At 48.4% G+C, this 13411-nt stretch overlaps 1 protein-coding gene across 3 annotated transcripts in view; it reads right to left on the bottom strand.

Moving 5' to 3' along the window:
- thrb (thyroid hormone receptor beta) overlaps positions 1-13411 on the bottom strand; it is a 77464-nt gene that overhangs the window by 49665 nt on the left and 14388 nt on the right. For all 3 annotated transcript variants that reach the window (XM_066673868.1, XM_066673869.1, XM_066673870.1), the window contains exon 2: positions 4081-4156. The gene's annotated coding sequence lies outside the window, so the exon portion shown is untranslated. The remainder of the gene's footprint in view (positions 1-4080; positions 4157-13411) is intronic.

The following is a 13411-nucleotide window of genomic DNA, read 5'->3' as shown; positions in this document are numbered from 1 at the left end:
GAAACCTTCTAAAACCCACTGTTTTTAAGATGTGTTTCTCCAGCGAAGCAAATTCACTTTATATTTCTACTGTAAAACAGTTTTTATAGTGTTTAAAAATCCCTCTCTGCTGCTGTGAGCTGTGAGGACAGGGCTAGGTACAGAGTGAGGACGGGGCTGGGTACAGAGCAAGGACGGGGCTGGGTACAGAGCGAGGACGGGGCTGGGTACAGAGCAGGGCGGGGCTAGCTACAAAGCGAGGACGGGGCTGGGTACAGAGCAGGGCGGGGCTAGGTACAGAGTGAGGACGGGGCTGGGTACAGAGCGAGGACGGGGCTGGGTACAGAGCGAGGACGGGGCTGGGTACAGAGCAGGGCGGGGCTAGGTACAGAGCGAGGACGGGGCTGGGTACAGAGCGCGGACGGGGCTGGGTACAGAGCGAGGACGGGGCTGGGTACAGAGCGAGGACTGGGCTGGGTACAGAGCGAGGACGGGGCTGGGTACAAAGCGAGGACGGGGCTAGGTACAAAGCGAGGACGGGGCTAGGTACAAAGCGAGGACGGGGCTAGGTACAGAGCGTGGATGGGGCTAGGTACAGAGCGTGGACGGAGCTAGGTACAAAGTGAGGACGGGGCTGGGTACAGAGCAGGGCGGGGCTAGGTACAGAGTGAGGACGGGGCTGGGAACAGAGCGAGGACGGGGCAGGGTACAGAGCGAGGACGGGGCTGGATCCAGAGCGAGGACGGGGCAGGGTACAGAGCGTGGATGGGGCTAAGTACAGAGCGAGGACGTGGCTGGGTACAAAGCGAGGACGGGGCTAGGTACAAAGTGAGGACGGGGCTAGGTACAGAGCAGGGCGGGGCTAGGTACAGAGTGAGGACGGGGCTGGGAACAGAGCGAGGACGGGGCAGGGTACAGAGCGAGGACGGGGCTGGATCCAGAGCGAGGACGGGGCAGGGTACAGAGCGTGGATGGGGCTAAGTACAGAGCGAGGACGTGGCTGGGTACAAAGCGAGGACGGGGCTAGGTACAGAGCGTGGACGGGGCTAGGTACAGAGCGTGGACGGAGCTAGGTACAAAGTGAGGACGGGGCTAGGTACAAAGTGAGAACGGGGCTGGGTACAGAGCGAGGACGGGGCTTGGTACAGAGCAGGGCGGGGCTAGGTACAGAGCAAGGACGGGGCTGGGTACAGAGCGAGGACGGGGCAGGGTACAGAGCGAGGACGGGGCTGGGTCCAGAGCGAGGACGGGGCAGGGTACAGAGCGAGGACAGGGCTGGGTACAAAGCGAGGACGGGGCTGGGTACAAAGCGAGGACGGGGCTGGGTCCAGAGCGAGGACGGGGCTAGGTACAGAGCATGGACGGGGCTAGGTACAAAGCGAGGATGGGGCTAGTTACAGAGTGACTGGACCCCTGCTCCGCCCTGTACACACACCTCACACACACACACACACACACACACACTAAACGCCCTGTACACACACACACACACACACACACACACACACTAAACAACCTGTACACACACACACACACACAAACACTAGATGCCCTGTACATACACACACACACTAAATGCCCTGTACACACACACACACACACACACACACACACACACACACACACACACACTGTACACGTTGTTTATTAGAAGAGCAGTTTAGTTCGGAATATAATTGAAGTAAAAGCTGGTTTCCTGAGTTTCCTGTTGTCACGGTAACGAGGAAGCTGCCACGGCCCGCTCTCGTCCTGATTGGCTGATTTTGGGACTGTTCCTCTCCCCAGAGTCGCCCGGATACGCTCCGCTGCACGTAGGGGACACTCCGCCGTTATGTAAACAACTGTCCTTCAGTCCTACACTCGCCTCCCGTCCCCGTCTTTCTCTCTCTCTCTCTCTCTCTCTCTCTCTCTCTCTCTCTCTTCTGTCTCTTTCTGTCTCTTCTGTCTCTCTCTCTGTCTCTTTTGTCTCTCTATGTCCTGTCCCTGTCTCTCTCTCTGTCTTTCTCTCTTCTGTGTCTGTCTCTCTCTCTCTCTGTCTCTTCTGTCTCTCTCTCGTGTCTCTGTCTCTTCTGTCTCTCTCTCCTGTCATTGTCTCGCTCTCCTGTCTCTGTCTCTTCTGTCTCTCTCTCTCTGTCTCTTCTGTCTCTCTCTCCTGTCTCTGTCTCTTCTGCCTCTCTCTCTCTCTCTCTTCCATCCAACTCACTGACAACACACATCTCATTTTCTGGCTCCCACTTTTCTTTTTTTTTCTCTTTCCTTTATTCTTTCTTTTCTCCCCTGCTCCTTTCCCTGCTCTGTTCACGTCTTCCATCCAAAGCTGCTCCTGTTTTTAGGACACAGGAGAGAATCATGAAGAGTGGGGGGCGAAATGACCCCAGACCCCCCCAGACATATGGAGAACAGTGGAGGAAAATAAACCACCAAATGCAGAGCCTTGATCTCACCAACACATCTGGTCACCCCCCATCTGCTCGCCAAAACACACACACACTTTTATCACAGATGTGATTTCAGTCCCGTCCGAATACACCACGCTGAGCCCAGGGGGAAGGACTGTGTCCTCTGTCCTCACCCTTCAGCAACTTCTACCTCACCTCAAAACATGGGGATGACGCACCGAGATCTGCACTGCTCTGGATCCCTGACCTTTCCTCTGATGTTTTATTAAGTTACTGATAATTTTGTAAAATGAAAAAAAAAAAAAAAACTAAATGATTCATGGAGACTCCTCCAAAACAAAATGAAGTCACGACAGTCGTGCAGACCCTGTACGCTGTTTGGGATTGTGTGTGAAATTAAATCATCCACGTGCTCAAGTCCCTGGGAGTTAATCTGCCACAAGCTTTAGGCCCGGCTTTCACAGACAGATCTTGGCTCACAGTAATCACCTTTAAAACGGGTGGAAATCCACCTTAAAACTCTTAGACACAGAGTAAGACACCATTTACAACTGAGGCTGACACTCCCACGTTTAGATACGGTAAGTAGCACTGATCTCCATAATCCGACATCACGCATTAAACAGGTCCTCAGACTTTTATCCTGAGATCAAACCTCTGTAACCTGTGTTTCTTTTGTCTCTCACTCAGTTAAGCCTCTTTACTCTCTGTCAACAATGTGCTGAAGAACAGCAGCGTCCTAAAACAACACCAGTAATCTCCTACAATCCACTTCTTCTCTGATGATGCTTTCCCCACTGTTTGGAACTGGCTCTACTGGACTCTACTGGACTCTAATCTCTGATTGGTCACTGGCTGTTTTCCCACTCCCACACCTCCCCCCTGAAATGTATCTGGTGTCGTCTCTAACCTCGTCTCTAAGGGGAACAGTGGTCTTTGGAAACCACAACAATGGCAGCAGTAACATTAAGCAGTGTTTACTCATGGTGTTTTGGCGTGTTGTTGTTGTTGTTTGGGACTGAACACAGCTCTGTCATCAGTTCAGACAGATCAGTAGAGTTTGTTCCTTCCTTGTTGCAGCATCCAGCTCTTGCTGGATTCTTTTATCGGCCACCAATCCAAGGAGCATTTGAACCTCTTCAAAAGACCACGGCATAATTTTACGAGCTGCCATTATGAGTCGGATAAAATCAAACGTGATCTCTGCTGCAGCTGGAGATTTTACAGATGGAGAGTTGGTGCTGGATGTCTGCATTGCGTGGCGTAGAGTGACGACTCTCTCTGGACAATCAGCGCTCTGCAAGGTTTAGTCCCTACTCGGCTCGCTCTGAACCATGAGAGAACAGCCCACTAAACAAGAACCTGCTTCCAGAACCAGGACCTGATTTACCTGGTGGAGGAGGAGAAGAGACGAGACCAGTCGAGTCGAGCAGGGACCCTGCAGTGGAGAAGCGCCATTAAACCCTCCCCTGGCCCTGACCTGAATGCAGCCGCAGATCTCTTCAGTTTATTCAAACTTACAACAGATTTGAGAAAATTAAGAGAAGACCACACCACAGAACACACTGCCCAGGAAAGAGACGGACAGCAGCAGCGCTTCTCTTCCTCACTCAGCTCTAACCATGTGTTCAGCACTAATCTCATTAACCACAGAATAACACCCAGCCAGATGTGCGGACATCACCACCAACCGTCTACTTACATTTGCAGATTTAATCCAGACTGGGTCCTGGACCGAACGCTGACCCCCAGTGACCACAAGGCCCTCCTCGTTGATTCTGCAACAAAGACAAAAGACGAGAGAATGGCATCAGAGTTTCAGAAACAGCCTCACAGGTTCATCAGCCCCAAACGTCTCCTGAAACTACAGGCCGTACGTCTAGGGGTGTGTTCAGACGTGTAGCTTGGCTCCTTTCAACCAGTCCTGGTTTGGTTTGAGTTCACAATGACACTTTTACAAGCGAATCAAAGCAAGTAGAAAAGCAACACATGATGCACGTATGACTTTTATTTTGGAGCCAGTCGTCAGGGCGTCCGCTGGGTTTAATGCCCCATAACAGCTGTGTGTGTGTTTTCACCTGGAGTGAGTTTTACCAACTGGAACCAGAGCGAGAGGTGATTAAACAGATAAAAGAGTCAAGACAGAGGGAGAAATTCCTCCACTGCACGAACCAGAGCAGCTCCACTACAGAGAGAGTCAGCAGTCCCTCCTCGGACCGTTGTTGATGCTGTTATTGTTCCATTGTGAGACGTCATGACCTGAGTTTGGTAACTCGGGCTGTTTAGTTTTGTAGCACTTTCCCTCTGTGTTTACTTTCATGCAGTTAGCGCTCTCCTGAATTTAGAGTCAGTTCCACATTAAGTAATGTAACTGTAACAGCAAAAATAAGTCAGTGTTACCCCCCTAAGGAGCAGGAATAGAGCAACATCCTCATCTCACCTCGAGTCTCTCTGTTGTCTAAAAACCTCCAGATGGTGTTTCTCTGCCGTGAGCAGAGAAAGAGAAAGCCTAGCACCGGCCCCAGACAAAATCCAGATGCAGGGCTCCTTTTAGAGTGACATATAAATAGTGTTTAATTTACAGTTGCTGAGGCCAGTTGTCCTGGACGTCCCGAAGTGAGACAGGACCCTCTTTAATGAGGCCGAATATAAAAGGCAGTTGTTGTGGGGGTGTGGGGGTTATCTGTGAATGGTGATGATTGTTCTGAAGCTTGTTGCCTGGCTCTGGTCCTGAGAGCTTACTGTTCACTTGTGCTTCACACATGTGGCCCGTTTCTCAGTGCACGCCTGTGTGTGTGTGTTTGGCTGCATTTGGTCCGTGTTGGCTCAGCTCGGTCAGTAGAAAGCGGAAAGTCCATCGCCTCATGAACAGCTGGCTCGAGAGAAGGAGGTCTTTGTTTACCAAGGGACCGTCTCTCCATCTCATCACTCTTCAGCACCATGAACCCGACCCGGTCCTGTTCTGAGTCCAAAAATGAAAGCAGAATATTTGTATCTGCCGTCAGAGACCGTGCGTTACGACTCTAAAATGAATTTTAACGTCTGCAGCTCTCAGAGTCCCTCTGCTGTCTATCACTGTATAAAAGAACCACAAGGCCTCCTTTATTTTTGGATGCACTGGATCCGTTTCTGAAAAAGGTTCATATCATTCATTCATTCATTCATTGTTTCCCTGTAACTATTTCATACTGATCAGAATCAACGCGGGTCCACAGCCTATACAGTCACTGACTGAACCCATGCTCGTATCTCCGTTTTGTTGGTAACTAATATTTTGACAAATGCTGGCAATGAAAACAGACTCAAACATCTCCAAATAAAGTTCCTTTACTTAAGTTTCCTCTATTTCATTCACTCATTCTGATCTGGGTTGCATCTGGAGTCCAGCATGGACAGAGCTCTTGTCCATCACAGGACATCACACTCTCACCCAGTCACTCACCCACTCACCAGTTCAGATCAGTGTTGAGTGTCAAGGCAGAACCAATCATCCCAATCCCAGCAGCTCACGTCACCATTGTTTACGTGTCTGAACCCCCACAGCAGTGTTCTCCCCCTGTGTAAACAGCCCTATGCAGAACGCCCGCTTTCAGCAACTGTTCCTTTAAATGATAATGAGCTGCTCGCTGTTCACCCCGACCCCGAGCACACAGCAGTGAGGAGCGAGGAGCAGAAGCTCTGGTTTTTGCTCTGTTCTCTTTCTTCTCCGTTCTCGTTTTCTCCATTTTTACTCAGTGCTCTTATTTCTCCGCGCTCGTTGTGTCTATTTTGCTGTGTTTGACCTCGTCTTTGCGCTCTCACATAAACGCGGATATAGCGCTGTGATTGCACAGACTTAGACAAGGGGGCGGGGCCATTCTAAAGTCTCTGCACTTGACGTTAGAAGCGGAGCAGAATCAGAACGGCTCGTTTTATCTGTGTTTTCTGATTTATGCAGCACTTTAAGGAAGCTTTCAATTTAGAGATGAGTTCCCTGGCAGAAACATGGTTACAGCGTAGCGTGTGTCTGTGTACACACTCTTGTGGATAGTTGACACTGATCATGGCGTCAGACTGTGGCCTTAGACACACACACACACACACACATTATGAAATAACTGTGACACATTTCCTTGCTGTCTCTCAGTGATAGTGAGTGTGAAACACTGAGAAATCAACACAGCTCAGAGAGAAAACACAAACAAACTGAGAACCCAAAATCCCATGTGTTCAAAAACAACACCACATGCTAACGCTAATGCTCCCAGCTCACTTTGCAGTTCTACAATTACAGACTGTAGCCGACCTGTTGCTCTGCATACTTTTTAAGCCCCCTTTCACCCTGTTCTTCACTTCTCAGAACCCCCACAGAGCAGGTATGATTTGCTGAAGGTGTTGGTGTGTTGTGCTGGTACCAATGGATCAGACACAGCAGTGCTGCTGGAGTTTTTAAACCCCTCAGTGTCACTGCTGGACTGAGAACAGTCCACCGACCAAAAACATCCAGCTGACAGCGTCCTGTGTCACTAATGAAGAACTAGAGGACGGCCGACACACACTGTGCAGTGACAGATGAGCTACTGTCTCTGACTTTACATCTACAAGGTGGACCAACAGGGTTTAAAAACTCCAGCAGGACTGCTGTGTCTGATCCAGTGAGCTGTTATTTTTCTGTATTCTTCAGAGATCCCTGAGCAGTGGTTCCTGGTCACGGTTGCATCAGAGAGCTGCTGCTGATGATGTTTGTCAGGTAGATGTTAAGTGTGGAGACGTCTCAGGTGTGTGTGAAGAGAGTGAAGAGTGTGAGGAGTGTGTGAAGAGTTCACAGTGTCCTCCTGCTGCAGAATAACGCAACCCTGCTTCAATAAACACAACTGTGTTAGATCAGTGCTTCTCCAGGGTCCGAGAAGTGACCCCTTGACCGCTAATATCTGATGGATATTAGTCAGCCCCCACTCTGGGGGGCGCCCCGGCTCAGATCCTGATCCTCTCCAGTGTTTCAAACCTAGAAGCAGCCTGCGGCAAAAACAAAAACATTGCGTAATCCAGTGTGAATTATTTCTCTCTTGTTCCAGGTTCCATTGTGTGGAATGTGAAGACTGTAAACTTCAGTCCAGAGCAAAGACAAGTTCCTTCAGTCAGAAATGAAGACGGGGTTAACAGGGTGTTCATCTCTGCTCTTGCCTCTGTAGTTTGGAAATTGCTGTGAGGATTTGATGGCAACCACAAGAGCATCAGTGAAGTCAGTCAGTGATTTGGGACGATTAGGGGGTTCTTCATACGCCTCGGGCAGACACTTAGGCTCATGTGCAGCTGCTCCAGAACTTACACCATCTGTGTTTGCCCAATGAGTGTACTTTAAAGTGGCCGACTCATATTATTTAAGGCCTATTCGATAATGACCTAGCAACCAATTGGAACACCATAGCATAGCAACAAGAACCTGAATCTCAAATACATTCCTCCACCCTTTGTAGTGCACAGGTCATAAAATAAGGGTTTTAATACGTCCATTTATCCAGGGCTTTAAGCTTCAGCTCTCTCTGTCTAACATTTAGTGCATTGGCTGGGTGTAGCATTCAAGTTGTTCTAAAGCCTTTTAATATCGGCAACAGAAGAATGCAATAGACGGGCCATTGTGTACAAAAGGTGCTCTGTATAATATATAATAAACTTGCCTTGGTTAGTAGTGTTAGTTTTATAATCTGTGAAGTGCACTATGTAGGGAGTAGAGTGCTATTTGGGACAGACCCTAGTTTACAAGTGTCGCCAGGAAAGAAACAAGTACAGCACTGTTACTGTTTTCCTCGTAGTGAGGTTTTTTTTTCGGTGTCCATTTATTTCCCTCAAGGTCTTCCCCTAATTCACTCCATGGCACTGTGTGGAGAAGACTGTGGACGAATCAGATGATATGGCCAGCGTCCACATAAGTGGGCTGTGAGTAATGCCCTCTCATTCCACAGTAACCAACCTAGAACGACCCTGCGACATCCCGGCATCCACACCTTCGCATACACCCTGGAGCATCAAAGCAGTCACCTAGCAACAGCCTAGCAACCACCTGGAATAACCCTGCAACATCCCAGCAACACCTTCGCAACTATCTGGCCTACTCTGAATAAAACATAAGCAAACCACGCCGGATCATCATCGCAAATACCAAGATACAGCCTAGCAACCAGGTTGGATATCTTAGCAACCGTCCGTAAACTGCTTAGCCTACGAAATCACTCAGCTATTACATTGTGTGTTGTTGCGGAGCACTGTTCACAGCCCTTCGCCTTTAAGGAATGCAGCAGAGGAACCCCGGGGCCAGTTTCATAATCGTCCAAACTCCTCCTCCTCCTTCATCAGCACAGGGAACTGAACCTCCGCCAAGAAAACAAGGGAAGAACGGAGGGAGGAAGGGAGGGAGGGGCTTGGCAGATGATGAAGCTGTGAAAGAGAAAGCGAGCCTGTGTTATTCTGTTAGCAAGTCTGCCACATTAGTGGAAGTGGATTTAAAGAAATTAGAGAACAGCGGGACAAGAGAGAGAGAGAGAGAGGGAGAGAGAGAGAGAGAGAGAGAGAGAGGGAGAGAGAGAGAGAGAGAGAGAGAGAGGGAGAGGGAGAGAGAGGGAGAGATAGAGAGAGAGAGAGAGAGAGAAGGAGAGAGAGTGTGTCGGAGAGAGAGAGAGAGAGAGAGAACAAGGAGAGGAAGTGAGAGAGGTGAAAGTGAGAGCGCTGGAGAGGAAGAGGTAGAGATACATTACTTCAATGTCTTAACAATAAAGCCTTCAGGGAGAACCTCCCAGTGACATCACTGCAACCGACCAATCAGCTTAGAGTCTGAGGACTTTATTACACTGAACGTGACGCAGATAAATGATGAGAACCTCATTATTTTTGTGATAAATCGATGCAACATCGAAGGGAGATTTTAGGGGACTCAGTGTTTATTCACCATGCAGGAAATGAGTAAAACAAACAGTTTCATCTGAACAGAACTTATAAATTCACACACTCACTCACACACACACTCTTGTGGACAGTTTCACACACTCACGTCTGCCAACAATTCTGCCTTGGGAAATTTAATTAATACATTAACAAAGAACCAGAGGAATGTCTCTTTCTCTTTGGTCTCTACAGGTCTCAACTGGACTCCCACAGCTCCCCCCTGAAATGTATCAGTGTCGTCTCTAACCCCGTCTCTAAGGGGAACAGTGGTCTTTGGAAGCCACAACAACGACGGCAGTAACGTTAAGCGGTGTTTACTCATGGTGTATTGGCGTGTTGTTGTTGTTTGGGACTGAACATAGCTCCGTCATCAGTTCAGACAGATCAGTCCGGCTCTCGCTGGATACTTTCGTCGGCCACCGATCCAAGGAGCGTTTGAACCTCTTCAAAAGACCACGGCATAATTTTACGAGCTGCCGTCGTGAGTCAGATAAAAACAAACGTGATCTCTGCTGCAGCTGGAGATTTTACAGATGGAGAGTTAGTGCTGGTCGTCTGCGTTGCGTGGCGTAGAGTGACGACTCTCTCTGGACAATCAGCGCTCTGCAAGGTTTACACGCCACGGTTTAGTCCCTACTTGACTCGCTCTGAACCACGAGAGAACAGCCACTAAACAAGAACCTGCTTCCAGAACCAGGACCTGATTCATCTGGTGGTGGAGGAGAAGAGTCGAGTCGAGGAGAGTAGGGACCAGCTGAGCAGTGGTTAACAGAATGGGGTTTTACTGGATTGTGTTCATGCATTAGCGTGTTGTGCATGCTTTAAAAAGTAAAAGAGAGTGTCCCGAAGTGACAGGAGCAACAGAGCAGAAGGGAAATTAAAGTAGGGGAAGAGGGAAAATGAGCGAGAGAGAAAGAGAGACAGAGAGTGAGAGAGAGAGGGAGCATGTAAGGACTGAGGCGAGCTCAGACAGATTATATAATCTCTTTGTCGTCTCTGAGAGCTGTTCCTGAGAGAGAGAGGCCTCAAATAACCCCACGCTCCACACATTCATGTTTTCATCAGCTTCACTCCCCGAGCTGTGCACATTAAATTCACCCGTGTGGAAGAAACATCAATAATGCTATGTACTTGAAAGGAGCTTTCATTTTTTATCTCAGAAAACAAAAATCTGCAAAATACGATTTTCCAAAGTCATTATTTATTATTTTTAAATATGAAACTCAAAAGACATTAAACATCAGATTGCTTTTTGTTTTTTATTCCTGAATGAACCAGTTTATGCCCCACAGAGCGGGTCCCCCACACGGGCCCTCTACCAGCTTCCGATCAGAAATGTAATCAGACATTTCACAGACATTTTTATCACTTTAAAGGAGAAGTGTCCCACAGCGGCATTCTCCCCCCTGTGTAAACAGCCCCATTCAGAGCCGCTCGCTGTTCACCCCGACCCCGAGCGCACAGCAGTGAGGAGCGAGGACTAGTAGCTCTGGTTTTTAGCCGTTTTTACTCGGTTCTCTTTCTTCTCCGTTCTCGTTTTCTCCGTTTTTACTCAGTGCTCTTATTTCCGCGCTCGTTGTGTCTGTTTTGCTGTGTTTAACCTCGTCTTTGCGTTCTCACATAAACGCGGGTCCAGCGCTGTGATTGGACAGACTCAGACGAGGGGGTGGGGCCATTCTAAAGTCTCTGTACTTGACGTAAAAAAGCTGGATGTAAAGGCAGACACTGTAGAGAGTCAGAAAATGTCCATCAGCAACAACAAACGCATACTGCAAACTAACTGTTCCTGAACTTTGGGCGACACTGAGGGACCTCTCTGGGGAGACAGCAGTCGAGAGACAGAGAGAGAGAGAGAGCAAGAGAGAGAGAGAAAGGGTGAGGAGAGTGATGCTGAGTTCAGATGAAGGCTTGTACAGCTCTTTCTCTTCATTAATTATTCATCCACAGCATCAGAGTCCTCTCTGCTGCAACTCTAAAAACCAGCCCGTCTCTCTCTCTCTCATCCTCTCCCACCCTTTCTCTCTCATTCCCTCCCTTTAACGCTTTGTCTCTCTCTTTGTCACCATTTCCAGCTCCCTTGCTCTTACTTCTATCCCTTTGTCCCTCTCTTTCCCTCCTTCCCTCTCTCTGTTGTCTTCCCTTGCCCTCTGTCCCTCATTACCTCAATTTAACTCTCCCTTGGTCTTTCTCACCCTCTCCGTCTTACTTGCTCTGCTCTTGCTTCTCCTCTTTCCCTCTCTCTCTCTCTCTCTCTGTCTCTCTCTCTCTCTCTCATCCTCTCCCACCCTTTCTCTCTCATTCCCTCCCTTTAACACTTTCTCTCTCTCTCTCTCTTATCCTCTCCCACCCTTTCTCTCTCATTCCCTCCCTTTAACGCTTTGTCTCTCTCTTTGTCACCATTTCCAGCTCCCTTGCTCTTATTTCTATCCCTCTGTCCCTCTCTTTCCCTCCCTCCCTCTCTCTGTTGTCTTCCCTTGCCCTCTGTCCCTCATTACCTCAATTTAACTCTCCTAGGGTCTTTTTCACTCTCCCCGTCTTACTTGCTCTGCTCTTGCTTCTCCTCTCTCCCTCCCTCTCTCTCTCTCTGTCTCTCTCTCTCTCATCCTCTCCCACCCTTTCTCTCTCATTCCCTACCTTTAACGCTTTGTCTCTCTCTTTGTCACCATTTCCAGCTCCCTTGCTCTTACATCTATCCCTCCCTCTCTCTGTTGTCTTCCCTTGCCCTCTGTCCCTCATTACTTCAATTTAACTCTCCCTCGGTCTTTCACACCCTCTCCATCTTACTTGCTCTGCTCTTGCTTCTCCTCTCCCTCTCTCTCTCTTTGTCTCTCTCTCTGTCTCTTTCACTCTCTCTGTCTGTCTTTCTCTCTCTCTGTCTCTTTGTCTCTCCAAGTCTCTCTCTCTCTCTGTCTGTCTCTTTGTCTCTCTCTCTCTCTCTCTCTCTCTCTCTGTCTGTCTCTTTGTCTCTCTCTCTTTCACTCTCTCTGTCTGTCTCTTTGTCTCTTTCTCTCTGTCTCTCTCTCTCTTTCTCTCTCTCCTCACTGTGACACCCGTATCATGTGTTGAAAAAAGTAAAAGGAACATTATATTCTGAAATGAATCACATAATCTGCCAATCTTTTAAAAGATTAAAATCTACAGACTGTGAGACCTGTAACAACTGTGAGGCTCTCGAAAAGCTTCCGTCCTTAAAGGGAGCGTCTACATTTGTGGGGAAACCATTTTTAAGCTCTGCGTCTTTTAAGGTGGAATGGTTGTTGTCTGAAGTTTATTCACTTTCACAATGAACATTGTGTACCGCATCCCGTCTGAACCTGCCGAACCCTGGAGATAGGTCCCAGAGGATCCTCTTTTCACTGACAGCAGGATTCCCTCTAATTCCAGCCCGTCAGATCTGCAGGGTGTAGGAGAGGGGTGTGTTCAGAAGCCCGTATCGACAGGTTGATGTATGTTGGCGATTGACTGAAGCTTAAGTTCAACTTCATTTACTTCAGTTTCCAAGCAACAGCCTTCAAGGGGCTGGGGATGTGTGAAAATAGAAAGAACACCAGGGAGAAACAACTGAGCCTTAACTGCTCGACTTCACTGCAAAACTTTTACCTCGATTACGATTAATGAAGGTTTATTATTTTATTTTTATTCCCCTCACAATTTCCTGACGAGGCTCGTGCTGTAAACACACTCCAGTATTAAATGTGGGGTGTGTGTTTCTGATGCGGCTGGGAGCTCTGTCTCTGTGTCTGAGCCGTGCTCTGTTCATATTCGGTGTGTGATTGTGTTCAGTGTGGTCTTCACTAAAGTCAGAACACATCCAAACCACAGACGCAGCGTTTCACTTTGGTACGAGCCGCTCCAGTAGCTCGGTCCGCCTCCGTGTTTAGGTTTTCCTACGTATGGCAGCCCGGACGGAGCAGAGCCACGTGACCACAGTGCAGTAGTGTGGTGTTAAAGGGACGGTACATGAACACACAGTGGGGACGTATTAACAGAATTAACAACAAAAGTATGAACAGAAGTAAAAGGAAAGATGATTTAATTGATAAGTTGATTTAATCGAATTAACCGCCCAACCATACGTCACAGTAAATCAACAGAAGTCATAGTAAAGAGACAAA

This window comes from Hoplias malabaricus, chromosome 6, assembly GCF_029633855.1.
Source record: "Hoplias malabaricus isolate fHopMal1 chromosome 6, fHopMal1.hap1, whole genome shotgun sequence".
NCBI classification, from domain to species: Eukaryota; Metazoa; Chordata; class Actinopteri; order Characiformes; family Erythrinidae; genus Hoplias; species Hoplias malabaricus.
Note: the sequence above shows the minus strand (reverse complement) of the source record. Positions and strands in the feature narration are given on the sequence as shown.